General features: G+C 39.8%; 1 protein-coding gene and 1 pseudogene across 9 annotated transcripts in view; both read left to right on the top strand.

The window, feature by feature from the left end:
* ARMH3 (armadillo like helical domain containing 3) overlaps positions 1-22,024 on the top strand; it is a 221,958-nt gene that overhangs the window by 133,939 nt on the left and 65,995 nt on the right. The window lies entirely within an intron of this gene.
* On the top strand, positions 18,323-19,652 carry LOC138169391 (large ribosomal subunit protein uL4 pseudogene; annotated as a pseudogene).

Raw genomic sequence — 22,024 nt, 5'->3', positions numbered from 1 at the left:
GGGTTATCTCAGCTGCCCATAAAAAGTAAATGTGAAGTTCAAAGTCCAAGTGAATTAACCATCATAAATTTAGAGAAAAGCAATTAAACAATTTATTAGTGGGACAAGTGTCCACATGTGGGCTGTCTAGTTTAGTTTTCCTTATTTTCTTCCTCTCTTTCTCATTCCCTCTTTCTCTAACTTCCTCCCTTCCCTTTTGCTTTTACATCAGGATCATTTCCAAATATTATATTCCCTACCTCCTACCCCCAGCCTTCCACTGAAACAGAGAAAAATAGCTAAAACCAATTTATACAATAACCGATATTTTACATTCATTCTCTCCCCACCCCCACCCTCAAGGAAAAGAATGTGGTATGTCCCTCACATCTTCTTGGCAACTTCCACTTTAATTTTACAGTTTTTTCATTATTATATTTATATATATTGTTTTCCTGTTTATGCTTGCTTTACTCTGCATCTGTTCATATGTATCTTGTCATATTTCACCAAATTCCTCTTGTTTCTTAGGGTACATTAGATTTCCTTTACATCCTTGTACTACACTTTATCAACTCCCCAGTCAGTGGGCATCTATTTTTTCAGCCACAAAAAGTGCTGCTATTAATATTTTGCTATATATGAGACCTCTGTCTCTCTCTCTCTTTTTTTTTTTTTAAACTTCCCTGAGGTATATGCCCAGTAGTGGGATTTCTGGATTAAGGATATGAATAGTTTGGAGGCTTTTCTCCCACAATTCTAATTTGTTTCCCAGAATGACTGAAGCCCTTGTCCCTTTTCACATGTGGAGGCTAGGAACATTAATTATACTTCATGGTTAAGACAAGTACTGATAAAGGGCAGGAAAAATGGCACAGTGAATTTTTTTTTGGGAGGGGGGCTTCTGAAAGGGAGAGAGGGAGGAATGAGGAGGGTGGTTAAATGACAGTTTAATATGTCCTTTGTCCTTTCTAGCTTGATTAATAATGGGTCCAGTAGTCTTAGTGGGGCCTTTCCTGAGCCAATGTTCTTAGGGAGAGAATAGTCCAATACTAGATCCTGAAGGCTAGCCCCCAAACCAGTCTTTCTTAAGAGCTACATTTCGCCTAGGTTCTGAAAGTAGATGCATGGTAACCTGAAACTGAGGCAGCATTTTAAGCAGCCAATTAATGACATGGTAAGAATTTGTAGCTCTAGTAGATTAATTGTTAAATGAATTGTGTCTGCATTTTACTGTCATTTCACTGTGATATCAACCTAATTATAAATATAGTGTTACAGAGTGGAAGGTAATAATAAGTAGAATTATGCACTCACTGATCAGACTTCAGGAATTTGGAAGTCTGACTCCAAGGAGAGATTTTCTTCTTAAGCTGTCTCTTGCTGTCCTTTTTTATGTAGGTTTTGATTAATTTTACCTCGATTATACATTTCTCCCCAGGGCCCAGATATTGTGCATGCTCTAGCAAAGTGAGCTCCTGTTGTAAGAGGTTTAATGAGATTTTTTGGTTCTAATTGGTTTCTGTATAATTTCTTTTAAAACCAATAACATGAGAGTAGGATGTCAAACACAGGGTGTACTAATGTGTTTTCACTACCCTGCACACTGAAGAGCATTAATTTCTCCCTTATTTGACACCATTGGGACTTCATGAAAACCCTAGTATCTGGGAAGTACTGGAAACAATAAGCTAGGTAGGGGAAGTTGTTTCTTTTTGACTTCTCCAGGGCCTCCTGAAATCTGTATTAGGTTATGTATATATATATGGATCTAGCAAACTTGCCTCACAACTGCCTGGATCCTGAAAGAAGCGGCTAAGTAGACTTCATTTGGGGGGGAAAGATAAGAACACAATTTACCCTAGTACCTTGTAGCTCTCCTGAAATAGTGTTGCTGCTCTCCTTTCCCTTTCGATTCTCAAAACCTCGTCTCACTTTCCTTTCTTTTCTGCTGTCCTTCCCAGCTTTCTTCAATCTCTTGCTTACTCCAAAGGACCTAACTATTCCTGAGGTCATTTGAAGGGCAAGGCCCCTATGGCTCTTGTGGTTAGAGGCCTAAGGCTGCTTTGTTGGCCAGCTGCTTTCATCTGCAGGAGTCAGGATTTGCAACAGGGAGAAAAGGTAGAAGAAGCCCTTGAGCCCAGCACAGAAAAGAAAGGCTTTAGCCAGCAGATTTGAACATCTGGGGGTTTGAAAAGCACACTGATCTTCCTTTACAAAAACACTCAACTGCTAGAGCAAAACAGGGGGAGGATGAAGATAGCCCTTGCCATCTCTGCAACTAATGAGCTTCACTGGCTCTTTTGTTGTTAAGGTCCATTGCTAAAATCCAACTGTTGGGATCTCCCCACCCTGCATGCCTGTTCAGACAGGCATCTGCCAGGTAGAAAGCTATGGCCTCTTTTCAGACTCCTCCTCTTTGTTTGCCCTCCCCCAACGAGATTTGCAGGATCATAGGATTTAGAGCTGGAAGAGTATTTAGGTATCCTTAATTTGTGAAATTTTCCTTTCTTACTATGGGAAGTTTTAGCCTCACCATGGGGCCCCTTTTCAAGAGCTGCTGACCTAAGACTTCTTCATCCTATGATAGGATTCTTCTCCAATCTATAAATTGTTATAATCTCTCCATGACTCATATAGCAATTACTTATGCCGTTGTTTTAATTAACTTAGATTGGGAGCTCTTTGAAGGCATGCCCCACTCTTATTGCCATAGAGGTTGGGGCAATTCAGTGTATCTTATTTAAGTTCAGTGAAGGGTAGCTAACTGGAAAGGCTCCTACCCCTTTCCATCAGAAATTGGTTTTCTACTAATGCTGGCAAGTCATTGTCTCCTGGAAAAGTCTGAGGCTGGATAACAAATTGGAGTTTAGGATACATTATAGATGATGAATGTGATTTCCTTAAAGGGAAATCCATTTGTTTTGCTTAGTGTTTCTGTGATTAATTACTTGCCAGATTAAATTGCTCCATAAAAATGCATAGTATTTTATTCGATCTCTCTTCATGGTGATTAATTAGGCCATACCATTGCTTTGTATGTTAATTACGCTGACATTTTTCTGTTCTCTAGTTTAATTAATACAAGGATTATTTAAAAGACTATTTTTAGAATGGTGTGCTGTCACTTCCTAGGGGGTAACAAGCTGGGGATTATAGTCATGGTTTGAACCTGGGGATAACATCTGAGGCTTTCTGAGAGTGATCCATGCCTTTTAGTAATTTGCCAAAGGTATGTTGACTGCTAATGACTTATAGAGATGTTTGTCTTATCTATAGTTATTAAAGGCCTCATTTTTGGAGGCCTCTTGGCTCAATAGAAAACTGATTGAGGATGGGGAAGGGGAGTTGTTAATGTACCGTTAGCTGTGAAACAAGTGAGATACTAAATGGTGGTGTGTGTACAGTTGAGAAAGTGTCTCTTAGGATGATGCAGGATGTTGGTGTAGAGATCCAGGCATATTTAGTATTTTTATTAATGGTCTACTAACACCCAACAGGGCAGAGAAATTATATGGAGAAGAGAGAATTGATACAGATCGACTAAGAGAAAAGAGAGAAGCATGACGGAATATGACCCCATAAGATTTGGTTTTAGAAAACCTGAATTTCTGCCCTGTACCACAATATTTAGAATTAGGTATATAACTCCACCCTCAAAGTCTAGATATCACTGTCTTGTTTTAAAAATGCCCCAGGTAGGACCTCCCAGGAGGGACATTAGAGACAAGATTGGAAACAAAAGAATGTTTTCAGTCTTTTTGAAGAAGATGCCATACTGCCTCTGAATCTACAACTGTGTTATTTTGGTGGCAAAAGTCTTTCTAGGTATTAGCATTGTATGAAATCAAGTTTAGTGGTACTGACTCTGAAATAAGTTGAGCTCTAGAAGATGGTCAGCAAGTACAGGTGAGAAGATCATTTCTTCTGTCTATAGACTAAGCCCACTAGTGGTTCTGGGACTGTGTGAGTTTTATTTTGTTGCAGGGTATTGCTTTATTTTGCTTCCTCCAAACTACCTTGCTTCTGAACTCTGTTAAGAGTGATGGAACAGTGCCAGTAGATATTTCTGTCCCAGAACTAAGCTTATGGATAGCTTTCTCATTGCCCTACACTTGGGCTCGAGTTTAGGGCATCATGTTGAGATTCTAAAAGCCAATTCTCTGCAGAGCTTGGGGACTTAGTGACAGGTGAGCCATGTGTGCCAAACTGTTTCAGATAGCTGCTGCGCCTGCCTCTGCCTTTCTACCCATGCCTCTGGTTGTCAGAATTGTTTGTATATGGTTTTTTTTTTTGCTTGTGTCCCACAACAGGCACCTCCTTCAATGCCAAACTACCTCCATTCAATCCTCAAAAATAGCCCAGGGAGGGAAATTATGTGGTGATGTTGTTACTGCATTATTTGCAATAGTTTCAAATGTACCTCTTTGCCTGCAGCCCAGTCTGTTGACTGCTGCCTAGTCTGAGCAGATGCATGGCCATAATTCTGGCCTCAGACTTGGTAGATTACATTCAGCAAGATGCTGACTCCTGAAAGCCCTCCCTAAGTGCTTTGCTGAGCAAATGTCCCTGGGTCTCTGTGTTTCAGCTGAATGATTTTCAGTGTTGTACCCGACGGGGCTGCTGTGGCCCCCTACCCAGACCCCATCTGTTAAAAGCTCATATTGATTTGTATCTCTTTATAAAGATCTGTCCCTTCTCTTCCTGTAAATGTGATAAATAATGCAGATATACTAGATGAAGTCTGCTATGAGAGCAGAACTCTAATTGTTTTGCTCTGGGTTGAACTAAACTAATTTAATCAGGAAAAAAATTTTTTTCATATAACTCTGTAGATCAAATTACTTATTGTTTTCTTATCCTGATTTTGCAAGTTCATTGATACTGAGAGGATCTGGCAACTGTTAATTAAAAGCTGTAATTAACCTTATAACATTAAATGTTTAGGGGAGGAAAGAAATTATAAGATGGTATTTTTAAAAAATTTAACCAAATGAATAAGTGATAATCAGACACAGCAAGATCCAGGGTCCTGTCTACAGTGTGTCACATCATAATTTTATATATTATAGGCCCCTTTGGTCCAAAAAGGATTTAGGTGTAATTTACTTACCGTATGTGATAGGGGCGAGAGCATGTGTGGGCACACACACACACATACATACACAGCACTTTATCCACCTAGGAAATGTAGGCTTTTTTTATTTGAGGGAGAGTATAAAAAAAAAAACCCACCTACGTTTGGTACCAGATGGGCTTAGTCCTTTGTATACTACTCTGTATACTTTGTATATATACTCTGTCTACATTTAATCTATTAATCATCAACAAGTATTAATTCAATACTTAACTATGTTGTTAGGCCTAGATCCTTGGCAGCTATTCTACATCAACATTGCTACCCCTGGCCTACAAAGGAAAAGGGTCTTAAGAAGAACTTGCTAAACTACTTGCTCTCTCTCTTTTTTTTTTTTTTTGCTTTGTTTCTTTTTTTCTTGTTGTTCATTCCATTGGTTATAATCCTTCTTTACAACTCGACTAATGTTTAATGTGAAGGTATTTGTAGATCCTATATTTGATTGCATGCTACCATGGTGGGGGAGGGGGAAGAGAGGGAGGGGGAGAAAATTTGAAATTTAGGGGATTGAGGAACTGAATGTTGTAAACGAAAAGTAAATAAATACATTTTTTTTTAAATGAGCTTGTTAACATGAGATTTTAGTGGGACCTTAGGGGGTTGGACTACTTTGCTGTCATGCCATAGCCAAATTGAAATATGACCAAGACATCTGTGTTCCCAACATGGCTGCTTTGACAAGCTAAGAGCTAACAACAGTAACTTTGACAAGTAAGAGATAACAGTAAATTGTCCACCATGCATAATTTGAACCTTGAAATAGCTTCTGAACTCTTCACCCTGCCTTTTGGTATCCCTTCTCACCCTAAGGAAAGCAGTCATTTTTGGTGATTACCAAAGGAGGTGACTGGACCCCTCGCTTAAGAATACGATAATCTAGTGTGCTTGATTGGGGTACAAAGGACTAAGCCCATCTGGTACCAAACGTAGGTGGGTTTTTTTTTTATACTCTCCCTCAAATAAAGCTTTTCTTCAGTATTTGTGTGTGTGTGTGTGTGTGTTGGGGAAGAGGGAAGAGAGGAGATTGAGCCTCTTTTCTCTCCTTGAGATAGCAAAGTAGATCATGGTCTAAAAACAGATTTTTAATCCTTTCCACCAAATTCAAAGCAAAAAGTTTTGTTATGAAGGAGCTGAATTATCTGTGCATGAGGACGCTATTGATATAGATTTTGGTTCTCTGAGAACAGAGAAGCTCAAGTTCACGTTGCAGCTTTTTGTGCTGAAAAGTGATTTTTGTTGGGAAGCTCAGCTTTACCTCTCTCAGCATCAATTGAATCCCTTTCTATAATCAAAACAAGAATTGTGTCTCAACTAGAAGTAAGTTTGCCAGAGCTGTCATTTCTACCAACGAAATCTAGCCAAGGAATCCTATCCTGGGCAATATCTAGGAAATTAAAATTTCTAGTGTTTCAGAGGTCACTAGGACTTGGGCACGTTTAATATCTTCCCAGTACATCATCAGCTTCTTCAATAGGTTGTGCTGCAGTAGGAGGTAGAGATGTTTTAACGAGGATATTTGAAAATTTTTTATTGATTCCTTTTACTTTTATGCTAGTCATTTCCTAATATATATCACCATATGCAGATGGACAGGCACACACACACACACATACACACACACACACAGAATCTTCCTTGTTACAAGGGAAAAAAATTAAACAAAACCACCAAACAGCAACTGTGCCTGATAACATATGCAATGTTCTGCCCTCCTAGTCTCCTACCTCTCTATGAAGAAGTGAGTATATTTCATCATATCCTCTAGAAATAAGATAGGTCATGTCATTTACTCTGAATTCAGATGGTTTTTAGTGTTTTTGCATTTACATTTTTATAATCATTGATTATGTTATTCTTATATTCTGCTTAATTTATTATTAATTCATACAGGTCTTCCCATATTTTTCTGAATTCCTCATACTTACTGTTTTCTTGTAGCATACTAATATTACATTGCTTTCATTCACCACAATTTGTTCAACCATTCCCCAATTTATGGGTACCCACTTTGTTTCCAGTTTTGTTTTGTTTTTTAGCTACAAAAGGTTATGATTGAAACTAAGTCCAAAAAAATCTTGGGTGGAAGGATACCAGCTAGCTTTTTGCAGCCTCAGGTTTAGAATGTAGTATGTGAGCCTTAATCTACTGTTGCTTCCTTTTTACTTGCTAAGAGCCCAGGGATTTGCATGCTGTCTTAGCAGGAGATTTCTAATGGATTTTTATAACTTTGTGCCTCAGTAAATGCAGAAGGTAGTTGCCTGGCCCTGTGGTGTAGTGAATCCCAAATACTCTTCCTGAACTTTAGTTCCCACTGGGTAAGACTGTTAGATCACAGCTGTTGTCTCTGTCTCTGAGCAGAAGATGGAGAGAAAGTATTCCCAGTAGTTTCCTAGTACTTTTTTTTTTAATTTAAAAGCCTCTTTACATAGAGATTGAAGAATGAGAAATTCAAAACAGTGGCAAATTATAGAAATTCTTAAGTGACTCTGAGTAGGAGGGGGTCTTCTTAGGCTTGCTTCCTTTGTCAGATAGGATGTCAGGTTGTCTTCCCTTTGGTAATGACATTTAACGCGCAGCTTGGCAGCTCTGAGGACTGGGCTTATGAAACTGTCTTCTTTCATCCCTGCTTGTTCCACCTGGGTTGAAGGCTGCCGTCTAGACAGGTGCAAGAAGGAGTAAGATGTGGAAATTAGTTCAGAGGGAGGGTTTCTCCAAGACTGGGGCACATACCTGACATTTTCCTTCCTGGAACAGGAAGAAGCCAGAGTTGACTGTTGCAGAGTAGTGTTTACTTTTTTATTCTGAACTTTTATGAGCTAGCAGTTCTTTTGTCTTTGGCACCCTGGCTGGTTAAGGCTCCATTCTGATTTTGGCCCCATCCTTAAAGGGCTCTCTAACATGGACAGTCAGAGACTCATGCCTGAGTTACAGAGATGTGGGTTTAGGTGTATGAAGGGAGCTTGTCAGCGCTTGCCCTCCTCCATAGGCCTCCCATGCATCCAAGGTTTCACTGCTTAGGGAGATTCCATCGTGAAAAGCCTGGGCTTGTAATGTGCACAGACTAAAGGAAGTGTTGTTTTAACAGCAGAACTTCTGGAAGAAAACCCTACATAACTGTATTTTCCTGGTTGAGGAAGTGCCATTTGGACTGTAACTAACCAAAGGCCCCTCTTATTCACTTATGAGGTCATTTGTTTATCCCAATACAACAGAATTTATGGACTCCTAATTTCCTCCTTCAGAATAAAGACAGGGCAAAATCCAAAGAAGGGTTTAATGATCTGAAATGGAACTTTGAAAGGACTAAGGCCATTTTGAGGTGAATTATAGCATTTTATATTTTTTTCTTTCCATAAAAAAAGTAGTCAGAGTAATTAATGCTATTTATATCCTTGCAGTTTTCACTGGTTTGTAAGAAAGAGAATGGTTTTATAGGATCCTTTGATTTGATTGTGTGGCAGGTTGCTGAAGTTTATATAACGTGGAGGCCAAGGAAGGTATTTGCATGTGTCCTGATGCCATTGTTTGCATCCCTCAGGCCTCCCTTGTAATGTGCAGATGAGAAATGTTGGAATAGGCATTTGTTTGCTGTCGGTGACGGACATGCCTTGTTGGTCATGTGCCTTTTGATGAGGTTTCTCACCATGTTTTTACATGCTCTTTGTATACTCAACTATCTTCTGTTTCTTGCTAAATATGTTATGACCTTTCCAAATATGGCTTCTGTTTTTAAACTTCAAAAGGATGCCTTTGAAATTGTAGGTCAATTATAAGGTAACCAATTACAAAGCAGAGCAGCACTGGAAATATCCAGCCTTTACTCTTCCCTTTATTTTAGTGAAGATCAGCCCTGAGGGGAGCAGAACAGCTGGATTGCCTGCCAGTCACACATCTGGGAGAAGAGGAACATATCCCAGAAAAGAAGCTACATCAACCAAAAACAGTGACCAAGCCCCTCTCCATGAAACAGAGATAAGGCCTACCTTCTGAGTTTGCAAATTCTTTGCATTGGGGTTCGTTCATTAATCATACCCCTCTGGCCCTGTTTTTTGGAGAAAGGAGCTACTTAAGCAGCCTTAGCCTGCCATGAGCCCCAGCAGACAGGGCCATAACCTCTCCATCAGATATCATCTGGCTTCCTGCTAGGAAGAAGCTGGAAATGAGTTTCTGGGGGGAGAGGCTCTAGCTTATCTTATACACTTACTAGAGAGGTTTGACTGAGCAGAACTGGTTGTCCAGCAAGATTTATTCTGGAGATAACCCTGTTCCTAACTTGTTCCCATTGATGGCACAAGAAGAGCATTTCCCAAGACAATAGATTTAGCAAAAGGTTTTTTTGTTTTGTTTTGTTTTTTATTTTTTAGTATGGATCTCTTTAAGAGAATACCATGGGATAAACTGCAGAACCCTGTGTGTGGGTGGTTATTCTAGTCTATTTCATGTCACTTTTGGTGGTGTCTGTGGGAAGAAGAGAAAAACTACTCATTTCTCCATTTTGGGGAAGGTTATGTTGAAGGAAGGGCTATGGAAGTGTCTCCTGGAGTTTAGAACCATGGGGCTCATTAAAGAAAAGAAAATATGTAATGACTTTAAAATTTTTTTACTGATTTGATACAATCACCTTTTCAGAAGGGAAAGAACTTCCTGCTCTCATCTTAGAGCTGCTTTTGTGTTACTCCTCTTTTCTGGTACACTGGCGAACAGGCAGCTAATAACCTGTTTGTGAACATCAAACAATTATACACGACCCCCTGTGGAGATGGCCTGCCAGAGAACTACCAGCCCTTCATCCACCCGGGCTTCATTTGCTTACTCTAGAATTTCATAGACTCTACCCCAAAGACCTTCATCTCACTGCACTATTATGATGAATGTTTGGAGCTGGCTCTTCCCCCTTGCTTTGCTAGCTATTATTAGAGATGCTGTCAAAGAATTGGGCCCCAAATTTATTCTCCCATTAAATTCTCTCTTGAGCTGCAGTGAAAACCCTGAAAACCTTCCTCCCTACCCCTTGTCCCCACCCCCCCTCCATGTACAGAGAAGATACAGGGCCCTGTTAAGGTTGTGTATTACCTTCTGCTGAAGCTCTTTATTGTGCTTAAATGTAATATGAGCATTTGGGTTGCAGTGCCTGGATTCAGCATAGAGGAAATGTGGGTATAGAATATGTTTTTGCTATGATTATTTATAAATCAACTAATGACAATATCCATTTCAGTAGCAGACCCCTTTCGGGTCATTGTTACCAATTCCATCATCTTGAAAAGTCCTATCTTTTTGTGTAAAGTGACCTCAAGTTCTCCTGTCCAGAGTAACCTGGACTTTTATTGGTTCCTGGACATAGGTCTAATGACCTCTCTCTTTGTTATGTTTTTTATTACCATTCTCAGCCTCTTTGAGTAACAGGCACAATGTTTTGAGAAAATTTGCTATGTTATTTTTAAAGTGTGATGTTTGTTAAACTTCTCAGAAGCTCCTTCTAGCCTAGGTCCTCGTTTTTAAATTTCCAGGGATGAAGGCTCTCAAGCTGTTCAGCAGGAACTTGGTATTTGGTACTTCGGGGGAAAGAACTTCAGAAACTTCCCACAAGTTAATTTTCAGAATGAGACAATGATTGTTGAATAAGTACTCAGAATCCATTTAGGAATTTTAAGGAACTTGATGGTGAATTTCCATGTGTTCTCCTCTAATAGGTCTGTCGTGCCCTCCCAGAAATGAAGGATTCCTATAAAAAGTGGATTTTGTACAGTCAATATAATAATAAATATAGAAGGAAAGATTAAGGGAGCCTAGTCCTTTTGTAGATTCACAGTGGGTGAGACCAAAACTGAACTAGGAAGTGGATTTGATTAAAACTGTACTTTTTTCCCCTCAACTCAGGGAAGATTATGTATAGGCTTTTCATTCTTCATTTATTTTCTGATTTATTGAGCTATCTTACCACCCTCTGCCACCTGACACACCTACTGCCCACCTCCTCCACTTTTTTCTCTTAAGAGTTCTGTCTTGGCCCTAAAGGTTCCTACAAGAACTCTTCATCCAAGTATTTTTCTGGAGACAGCCTCACTCTGTGTTTGGCAGGTTGGGGAAAGTGATCATCCTTTTGATAGCTGAGGGAAGACTCAGTTTTCTGTCACGGCAGCCAGGCAGTCAGCCAGGATAAGGCATCAAGTTGTGTTGCATCAAGCACCTGCAGGCTTAGAGCTGACAGTGAACGAACTGTAATAAGATTCATCTCTGCTCACTTAACGGATGTGGGGTTTATGGTAAATGTTCGCTTGCTTAATTACTCTGGCAGACTCGTTGATTGCCTTTCCTGAGGAGCTTTAAAAGGTTCCCCTGGGATGAACATAAACCTCTTCTTTTGCCTTTTAATTTTGGTCTTTACTTGGTGTAGTTGGAAGTCAGTATGGGTTCCATATGGTTCACCTTCCCCTCTGTCCTTTATATAATTATATGGCCAATTTCTGACTCACTTCTCCCCTCACATACAGTATATGATCCATCCTGCACTCTTCCCATTCCATGTAGCATATAATCTTTTGGGTTACCTTCCTATTCATCCCATGTGTGATCTTAATGCTCACCTCTGTCTAGGATGGAATCTCTTTGACCCATCTTTTCCCTCATAGCTAGTACATGATTATATATAGCCCACATCTCTCTCCACATGGTATTAATCTTTATGACCCACTTTCCCTGCCATTCAGTATAGGATCCATATGGCCCTTCTTCTCTTCTGTTGTGGAATCTGTGTGGCCTTCTCCCAAGTTACAGGATGTCAGTGACCTTTCCTTTTCTTTACCTTCTCCCATCTAGAATGCAAGCTAAAAATCAGATAATATGGTCTAGCAAAGGTCATTGACTGCTGCAAAGCCTTGCTAAAAGTACACTATCTTTTCTCAAAATTGGAATTCTATAGGAAAGGCTTTGTAATCTTTCAACTATACCATGTTGATTCTTTTATCTAGAGGCTCTCTAATCCTCATATGATCCATACTGACAATCCCTATGATCCTTCCAATATAGAATTTCATTAGTCCCCCTCACAGATGGGGAAAGAGTCTAAACTAGTTGCTTGCTCATTTTTCTTCCTCCTTCATATACATGCTTTAAAAAAAATGAATGTCTTATCATAAGGTGACTAATTAGGTTACTAATGGGAATGAGGTGTAATTAAAATATTTCAGGTTTTTGGCTCATGATAGGTATTTTTAAATGCTTGAGTTCAATTCAGAGAATTCACATTTTTACCAGTAATTGGAATTGGATACCTATTTGGAATGCTGAGGTATCTTCATTATCCTGGATTTCTGTTAAGTGATTGGTATCCTGTTTGTTCCCTAAGTCAGGATACCCACTGCACATTCTTGAGCACTGTCACAAAGCTGGGTACAAGGTAGGTACTCTGTAAATCCTTATTGATTGTATGAACCAAAACATCACCATATTCCCTGAGGTCTGATGGTGTACTTCAGGGAATATAGCTGGAAATCCTTATTTTTGGAACCTAGAGAAGATATCTTTCTGTAAACAGTACCATAACTAGCTAAATTTATGCCTGAGGCAGGAATATTGTCTTAATGACATGGTATGCTTGGTACAATAGATACACATTTTATATATTATTCTGGGCTCCTCAGTTTTGTTCACTCAAGGCATGTACTTCATTTACTTTTCCCTTGTTATGGCTCTGCTTGTAATTCCCAGAAACTCTGTAGTCTGCCACCCAGTGGGGAAGCTGTAGAGGGTATCAAACGATATAGCTATTCCATCCATAAAGTTTGAGAACTGTTCCAAAAGACAGAAGGGCATCACATTTATCCATAAATAGTCCTAGCTCTGTTAGTGAAACAAAACCGTAGATTGACCTTTAAAAGGGTAGAAAACTCGTTGGAACCAAGATTAGGTGCTATCTTGCTTGGAAATGGGGAAGAACTGAGTGTCTTCAGTGGTTCCTGAACTGCACCCGTGCTCTTTCCCGTTTCACTATATGTGTTAATTATAACAATATTACTATGGCAATTCAGTGATAAGTGGTGGAGAGGATCCAAAAAAGGAGGAGAATTCTGTTCCTTCCCTGTAACAGGACTAGAGGAGATGATTGAGGCAATACAAAAAGACCCTGTCATCTCACTTGGCTTAAATCTGTGGTTTAGGACTATAGTAATTGGAAACTATCTCGTTTTCTAGCAAAGTAGCTATTGTTATTTGTTAATTGTTATTAATATTGTTAATTGTTATTAATTTCCATCAGTGATAAGGTAGAAACATGTTGGGTAAAGTCATGCATCAAGGTAGAAAACCAAACTCATTGATGTACCTGGGTATGCACACAGTTTCAAAGAATGAAGTCCCTCCACCCCCCACTCCTACCCCCAGGTTTGTGTACGTGTGTGTGTATGTATGTATGTATGTGTGTACATATTTACTCATATACCATATTATATCCTTTCCCACCAACCAATGCATGAGCTTCCATCCAGTGAATGCAAAACCCAGTTGTATAGGTGGTGCTTTTTGATCTCTCTCTCACAGATGTATGTCTTGCCTAGAAATCAATTGAAATGCTGACTCAGACCATTCACTAGGCAAAATAAAAACTCTGTTAAAGTAAAGTTACTAAAACACATATTCTCCCCCACCCCATCTTGACTTTTGTATGCAGGTATATAAATAGTATCTATTTGGGGCCAGTTTAAGTGATAGTTGCATTTAGTAAAATGAGAGACTTAGACCTAATAGTTCAGAGGGACCCTAGGGCCTGTGGTGGGAGGGAAGTCTTGTTGACAGAAGGGAAGTTAAGGCCCAGTTGGGAAGAAACTTGGCAACTCATGATACCTTTTGGTCCCAAGGGGTCAGTCATTGCAAGTGTGACTTTAGTTAGTTTGAAAGTGAAAAGGTTATAAGGTAAATTTGTATTTGGGGGTTTGTTTTGTTTAATGTTAATGAGCAGAGTCTCTGAGCCTTGTAATGCGCTGCTGTTAACAGGCATCAGGGGAAATTGCTTTTTTTGTTGATGTTGAATTGGATGGGCTGAAGATTCATTGACTCCACGAAGAGGGAAGCTTATTACTGCATGAAATGGGAGATCATGAAGCAATTTTGAAGGTGAACAGAAATGTTGGTTTAAAAATAAAAAATTGTCCAACCCCAGATGAACCATGTCAACAGTTGCCACATACTAATCAGTCATTCGTGTGCCCTCCTCCCACCCTCTTACAGAAGTCAATTCTTTACCTGTGCTTTTGGTACAGAAATAATCATGGTATCCACAAACCCCCTCACCCGCAGCCAGATATCACAGCATACACTATGTGGACAGATCTCTGAACTGCGCTGTTATACTTGGAAGAAGGAAACTGCCTTGAGAAAAACAGGGCAATGACTCATTCTTAAGGGGAAATAGAGTAATGCCTATAAGATAGGGGAAAGCTTCCAATGAATTGTTTGTGGGAAGGAAAATAAATTACCTGGATGTACCTCTAAAATGAGAGCTGCTGAATTTCCCCATGCATCTTATTGGGACACCTTCCCAGAAAGTATATATATATGTGTGTGTATGGCTTCTGTCTGTGGGAGAGAAGCTATTTGGTTTGCGTATATAGGGACCCATACCATAGGTTCTGCAATAATAACTCTTTCCTGCCTGACTCCTGAACCCCTCTTTGTTCCTCCTAGGCAGAGTCTGAAGCTGCTGAACATGCCAGGTGTCTTCTCCTGGGGCTTGTCTGTTAGAATACTTTTTTCCTGAGATCTTTGACTTTCTGTCATATTCTTGTAACAGGAGGTTTTGGTAGCTGTTGAAAGAACAGGATAGAAATCAGTTTGTGATCTTTAAATAAAATCCACTAATACTAAGGGCCTACTTTTGTACAAGGCACTGTATTAGGTATTACTATGGGGGAGACAAGGATGTGTATGTGTGTGTACAATATATACACCCACATATAATATATATATAATTCTATTACATATTATATATAATGTAATTTGATGTGTGTGTTTGCTCAAGGAACTGTCATTGGTGAAACAAGATAAACATATGCAAAGTTAAATTATGATAAAAAAGCTGGCCTACAATATAAGAAATCAATCAATGAACATTTATTAAGGGCTCACTATGTGTCATGGATTCTGTTAGGCATTGTAAATACAAATGCAAGAATGAAACAACCTCTATTAACAGAGAGCTTACATTCTAATGTAGGAGACAAAAAATACACAAATTAGTATATGTAGAATAAATACAAAGTAGTTAAATGCAAGGTATATTAAGAGGGAGGGTACTGGCAACTGTAATTAGGAAAAGCTTCTTATAGAAGTTGTCACTTGAATTGCATCTTGAAGGAAAAGAGGGATTCTCTGAAATGCAAGCAAGGAGTAAACATATTCCAGACATGGGGGGTCACACAGTTCAAAGACATGGAGATGGAAAGGCCAGTTTGGTTAGATCAGAGTAATGAGACTGGAAAGAGAGATTTGGGGCAGGTTAAAAATGACTTTAAAAGCTAAATAAAAGAGTTTATATTTTATCCTAAAGGCAATAGGAAGCAACTAGAATTAGTTTTATAGGGGAATGACATGGTAAGATCTGTGCATTGGGAAAATCACTTTGGCAGCAGTGTTTAGGATAGACTGCAATGAGGAGAGATTGGCAGCAGTGTTTAGGATAGACTGCAATGAGGAGAGATTGGCAGCAGGGAGAACCAGTTAGACTACTGCAGTAATCTAGGGTAAAGATGATGAGAGCCTGAGCTAAGATGGTAGGTATATGGGTAGAGAGAAGGGTTACAAATGGGAGTGATGTCGATGGAGATAGGAATGACAATATTTGACATGTGAGGTGAAGGAGAGTGAAGAGTCAAGTGTAATGCCAAGGTTACACATGTAAGAGATTTGAATGAAGGAGAGTGAAGAGTCAAGTGTAATGCCAAGGTTACACATGTAAGAGATTTGAATGATAATTGTACCTACAATAGACATAGGGCAGTTTGGAAAAAGCTTTGGGGAGAAAGATGAATTCTATTTAGACATGTTGAGTTTGAGATGTGTCTGGAACATCTAGTTTGAAATGTTTAATAAAGAAGTAGTGATACAGGCTTGAAACTTGGGAAGAAATTTCAAGGCTGTGAGTGTACATGATTAATAGTCAAGTGAATTACACATACTATAGGAATTCAGATGATTGAGAGATCAGCCCAAGGTGATCAACAGTGCTTTATGGTGGCCATGGTATTTGAGCTGGTTCTTGAATGGTGTGTAGGGAGATAGGGTGAAAAAGACAGGGGCAGACATCAGTTGAGATAGTAGGAGCAAAAGTGCAAAGTCCAAGTTCAGGAAGGTAATAAGTGCTTAAACTAGCTTGGCTGGAATAGAGTTTGTGTCAGGGTGTAGAACTAAAAACAGGAACTGTATGTTGTGATTTTTTCCTGTCCAACTTTGAAATGGTGAAAGTTTTTGTGCAAGGCAATATCATGATCAAAGTGATATTTGAGAGGAGTTCATCAGCCTGTTCTGAGTGGATTGAGGGGAGGGGGTACCTGGAGTTCAGGTAACTGTGGTAGCTGTCAATGTGTGTGATAATATGACCCTGAACTAGTGTGGGGCTTTTAGAAAGGATGGGACAGATTGAAGAAACTGTAAAGTAACGGTTGGTAGGAATTGATACAGAGTCAAGAATAAGAAAGCTGTTTTCTAAATTTGAAGTTTGGCTTACTGGAAAAGCAGTGACTGACCCCATGGGACTGAAAGGTAAATTCCTTGGGCATAAGGACTGGTTTTTTGCCCTTTTTATATCACAAGTTGGGTGGTACTGTGGATAGAGTGCTGAGCCTGGAGTCAAGAAGACCTGAGTTCAAATCCAACTCTCAGACACTGACTAGCTGTATGACCCTGTGCAAGTCACGTAACCCTGTTTCCCTCAGTTTCCTCATCTGTAAAATGAACTGAAGAAGGAAATGGCAAAACACTCCAGTACTTTTACCAGGAAAAACCTAGAGTAGATCATGAAGAGTTGTACACAACTGAAATGAATAAGCAAAGGGTTTAGCACAGCACCTGGCACAACACCTAATAAATGCTCCTTGACTATATGAGCAAGACATTTTTAAACATTATACTGCTGGAGAATAAGACATAAAGAGTAAAACTAATCTAGATCAGAACTTGTGATAAAAATAAATAAAAAGAACACAAAGCCAAAGGTAATAAAAACATTAGATAGACTTGGAAAGGGAATCAGAGCAAACTTTTTTTACAGTTTGCTACTAGGTCAGTTGGTTCTTCTTTGTCAAATCAAATCTTTTATCCAAAATTTTACTCTTTCTTTTGTATTTTTATTAGATTGTTTAATAGTTATTAAGTTTATAATAATATCAAGAAGCGGGATGAAATGACTTGCCAGAGATTGCATGAATAGTAGGTGGCAGAGCTGAGGTTTACACATATATATTTGCAGGTTATAACTGCAAATCTAGTGCTTTTTCCACTGTACTCTCTGAAAATCCCTCCTGAATCCCACTCCTGCTATTTTGTATATAGCAAGTAGAGTAGTGGACTTGGCTTAAGGAATAGCTGGGCTCAGGTCTCTCCTCCAACACTGTAATACCATTGGCATGTCTTTTAATCTTTCTGACCTTCTGCTAATTTGTAGAATGGGAAAATACCTGCAGTACCCACTTCTCAGAGTTGTTGTGAGGTTTACATACATACTAAGTGTATGTAAAATGCTTTGCAAAATAAGATATGTCAGTTATTGTTACAAACCATGAGCTCTTGTTCTACTTGTATACACTCCAGTTCTATAAATAAACCTTTTAAGAAAAAACTAGAAATTAAATAATCTTAATCCTAAAGAATTGGTTCATCAAAGAACAAATGGTAGAAGCAATCAATAATTTTGTTATGATAGGCATGGCAAAATTTGTAGGATACAACCAGTCAGTAATCAGAAAAATTTATATCTCCGAGCTCTTTCATCAATAAGAGAGAAAACGTGCCAGATCAGTGAACAAAAAATTAGAAAACCAGCAAATTACGTCCCCCCAATTAAATACCAAAATAGAAATCCTAGAAATCAAAGGAGAGATTTATCAAATTAAAACTTTTTTAAAAAATTGAACTAATAAATAAAACTAAGAGCTGGGTTTATAAAAAGCCAATAAAATAGATAAACCATTGACTAATTTGATTCTTTTTTTAAAAGAAAGCCAAGCTTTTCCTCCAGGAGCCATCGGGTGGAGAGGAGCGTGGCTCTTACTATCCGGTACCCGCCATGGCTTGTGTACGCCCCTTGATATCTGTGTACTCCGAAAAGGGGGAAGTATCTGGCAAAAATGTTACCTTGCCTGCTGTCTTTAAGGCTCCTATTCGTACAGATATTGTGAATTTTGTTCATACCAATTTGAGGAAAAACAACCGGCAACCTTATGCTGTCAGTGAATTAGCAGGTCATCAAACCAGTGCTGAGTCTTGGGGCACTGGCAGAGCTGTTGTTCGCATTCCTCGTGTTCGGGGTGGAGGGACTCACCTCTCTGGCCAGGGTGCTTTTGGAAATATGTGCCGAGGAGGTCGCATGTTTGCTCCTACCAAGACTTGGCGCCATTGGCATCGCAGAATAAATACAACACAAAAACGTTATGCCATCTGTTCTGCATTGGCAGCCTCTGCCCTGCCAGCACTGGTCATATAAAAAATTCATCGAATTGAAGAAGTCCCAGAACTTCCTCCAGTGGTTGAAGATAAAGTTGAGGGGTATAAGAAGACCAAGGAAGCAGTTTTGCTGCTTAAGAAACTGGGGACCTTGTATCATCTATAATGAAGATAATGGTATTATCAAGGCCTTCAGAAACATTCCTGGTATCACTCTACTTAATGCGAGTAAATTGAACCTTTTGAGACTTGCTCCTGGTGGACATGTGGGGCGTTTCTGTATTTGGACTGAAAGTGCTTTCCGCAAGTTGGATGACCTGTATGGTACATGGCGCAGGCCTGCCACCCTGAAGAGTCACTACAATCTTCCCATGCACAAGATGACCAACACAGACCTTACCAGGATTTTGAAAAGCCCAGAGATCCGGAGGGCCCTCTGTGCACCACGCAAAAAGATTCATAGACGAGTACTCAAGAAGAGTCCTGAAGAACTTGAGAATCATGGTGAAACTGAACCCATATGCCAAGATAATGCCCTGGAATACAATTCTGTGCCACGCTAAGAATCAGAGAATCGGAGAAAACAAAAGAGCTGCTGCACTAAAGAAGATTATAGAGGCAAAGAAACCAGCTGAGAAGAAGAAGCTTGCAGGTAATAAGAAGGTTGCAGGAGCAAAGAAGGTTCCAGGCAAAAGAAACCAGCAGAAAAGAAGCCTCCCTCAGCAGAGAAGCCTATGGAAAAGAAACCTGCTGCACAAAAGAAGCCTGCTGCATAAACTTAGCATATCAGTTTATCCATTGGGCCACAATCCATTATGGCAATATTGTGAATTTCTAAAGAATAAATATTCAGAATGGCTTTGGGGGGGAATAAATAAAGAAAGCCAAATTACCAGTGTCAAAAATGAAAAGAATGCATGAGCTACCAATGAAGATAAAATTAAAATAATTACTAGAAAGTATTTTGCCCAGCTCTATGCTAATAAAACTAACAATCTAGGAGAGTCAAGATGGCAGAGTAGAAGCACTACCTCTGAGCAGCTCCTGCTTCCACCTTCCCCAATCCATGTAAAAGGGGACTCTGAACAAACTTTGGAGCTGCAGAACCCACAGAATGACACAGAGAAGCTAACCTCCTGCTGAGGACAGCCTGGCAGGCCAGCAGGAATCAGCCAGCCCAGTGCTCTGGGAGCCAAGCCCAGCCCCACACCAAGGCTTTAGCCCCAGGGCGGGTCTGACCAGCCACAGGCCTGAGGGACTCCAGATCAGCAGCAGCTGTGGCTGTTTCCAGATTTATCAACACATAGATTCCAAGGACAAAGTGAGAGGTCAGTGCAGTCTGGACTTTGGGACCCAGTAAGTAGGAGTGCATGGCTTTTGCCCCTGGGGCGAAAAGCTGCTGAGAGGCCAGCACAGCCAACCAGCGCCACGTGGCAGCTTCAGCTCCTGGCCTGCAGAGTGTAGGGGGACCAAGCACCAGTCTGAGGGGTAATTGCTCTTGCTTTAACCTTCTTGGATTTGGATTGCAGTATAGGGTGGAGGTCCTGGGGTGTGTGTCCAGCTTGCCAGAGCGTGTGAAGACCTCAGAGAGGGCATCCATCTAATACCTCCGGCAGCTGAGAAAACCCCAGCGTTTGGGAGAAAGCTCCCCTGTCTGGTGGCAGAGTCCTACTGTGGCAGAAAGCCCGGGGGTCAAGTGACTGAGGGGTGACATGACCAGGCAAAAGAAACAAAGCAGGCAGAAGCTTCCAACACTAGACTCCTATTTGGGGGACATAAAGAATCAAAACATGGAACAGAAGGAAGACAGTGAAGTCAGAATTCCTGCATCAAAAGCTTCAAAAGAAAATACGAGCTGGTTACAGGTCATAGAGGACTTTAAGAAGGAGATAAGAGAAGTGGAGGAAAAATTGGGAAGAGAAATGAGAACGATGCAAGAAAATTATGAAATGAGAGTCAACAGCCTGATTGAGGAAAATAATGCCTTAAAAAACAGACTGACTCAAATGGCAAAGGAGACTCAAAAAGGCAATGAGGAGAAGAATGCCTTAAAAAGTTGAATTTGCCAGATGGGAAAAGAATCTCAAAAGCTCAATGAGGAGAATCATTGCTTCAGAATTAGATTGGAGCAAATGGAAGCTAACGACTTTATGACAAATCAAGATGCTGTTAAACAGATCCAAACAAATGAAAGAATAGAAGGCAATGTGGAATATCTCATGGGAAAAACCACTGACCTGGAAAATAAATCCAGGAGAGATCATTTAAAAGTTATTGGACTACGAAAGCCATGATCAAAGTAAGAACCTAGAAATCATCCTCCAGGAAGTTCTCAAAGAAAACTGCCATGATATTTTAGAACCAGAGGGCAAAATAGAGGTTGATCCATCGATCACCTCCTGAAAAAAGATCCCAAAAAGAAAACTCCTAGGAATATTATAGCCAGGTTCCAGAATTCCCAGATTAAGGAGAGAATATTACAAGCAGCCAGGAAGAAACAATTTGAATATTGTGGAAACACAATCAGGATAACCCAGGATCTGGCAGCTTCTACACTGAGGGATCGAAGGGCTTGGAATATGATATTCCAGAGGTCAAAGGAGCTGGGATTAAAAGCAAGAGTCACCTACCCAGCAAAACTGAGTATCATGTTTCAGGGGAAAATATGGTCATTCAGTGGAATAGAGGACTTTCAAGCATTCTTGCTGAAAAAAACAGAGTTGAATAAAAAATTTGACATTCAGATTACAAGAAGCAAGAGAAGCATGAAAAGGTAAACAGGGAAAAGAAATCATAAGGAACTTATCAAAGTTGAACTGTTAACATTCCTACATGGCAAAACAATAATTGTAACTGATGAAACTTTTCTCAGTATGAAAATAGTTGAAGGGAGTAGAAATATATGTATGTCTATATTGGAGGGTATACAGGCATATGAATACATATATGAATGTGTGTATATATGTTTACAGGTATACATAGATAGAGGGCACAGGACCAATTTAATAGGAAGGGATGATACTTAAAAGGTGAAATTAAGAAGTGAGAGAGGAATATAATGAGAGGAGATGGGGAGAGACAGAATGGGGTAAACTATCTCATATAGAAGAGGCAAGGGAAAATGGTTACAATGGAGGGGAAGAATAGGAAGGCAAAAGGGAATGGATCAACATTATTCCCATTGAATTTGGCTTGAGGAGGGAATGACATACACACTAAATAGGGTATCTCACCCTCCAGGAGAGTGGGGGGGGG

Source organism: Petaurus breviceps, unplaced genomic scaffold (assembly GCF_028583685.1).
Source record: "Petaurus breviceps papuanus isolate PSGF00001 unplaced genomic scaffold, PetGlider_PUasm1.0 37, whole genome shotgun sequence".
Classification (NCBI taxonomy): domain Eukaryota; kingdom Metazoa; phylum Chordata; class Mammalia; order Diprotodontia; family Petauridae; genus Petaurus; species Petaurus breviceps.
Note: the sequence above shows the minus strand (reverse complement) of the source record. Positions and strands in the feature narration are given on the sequence as shown.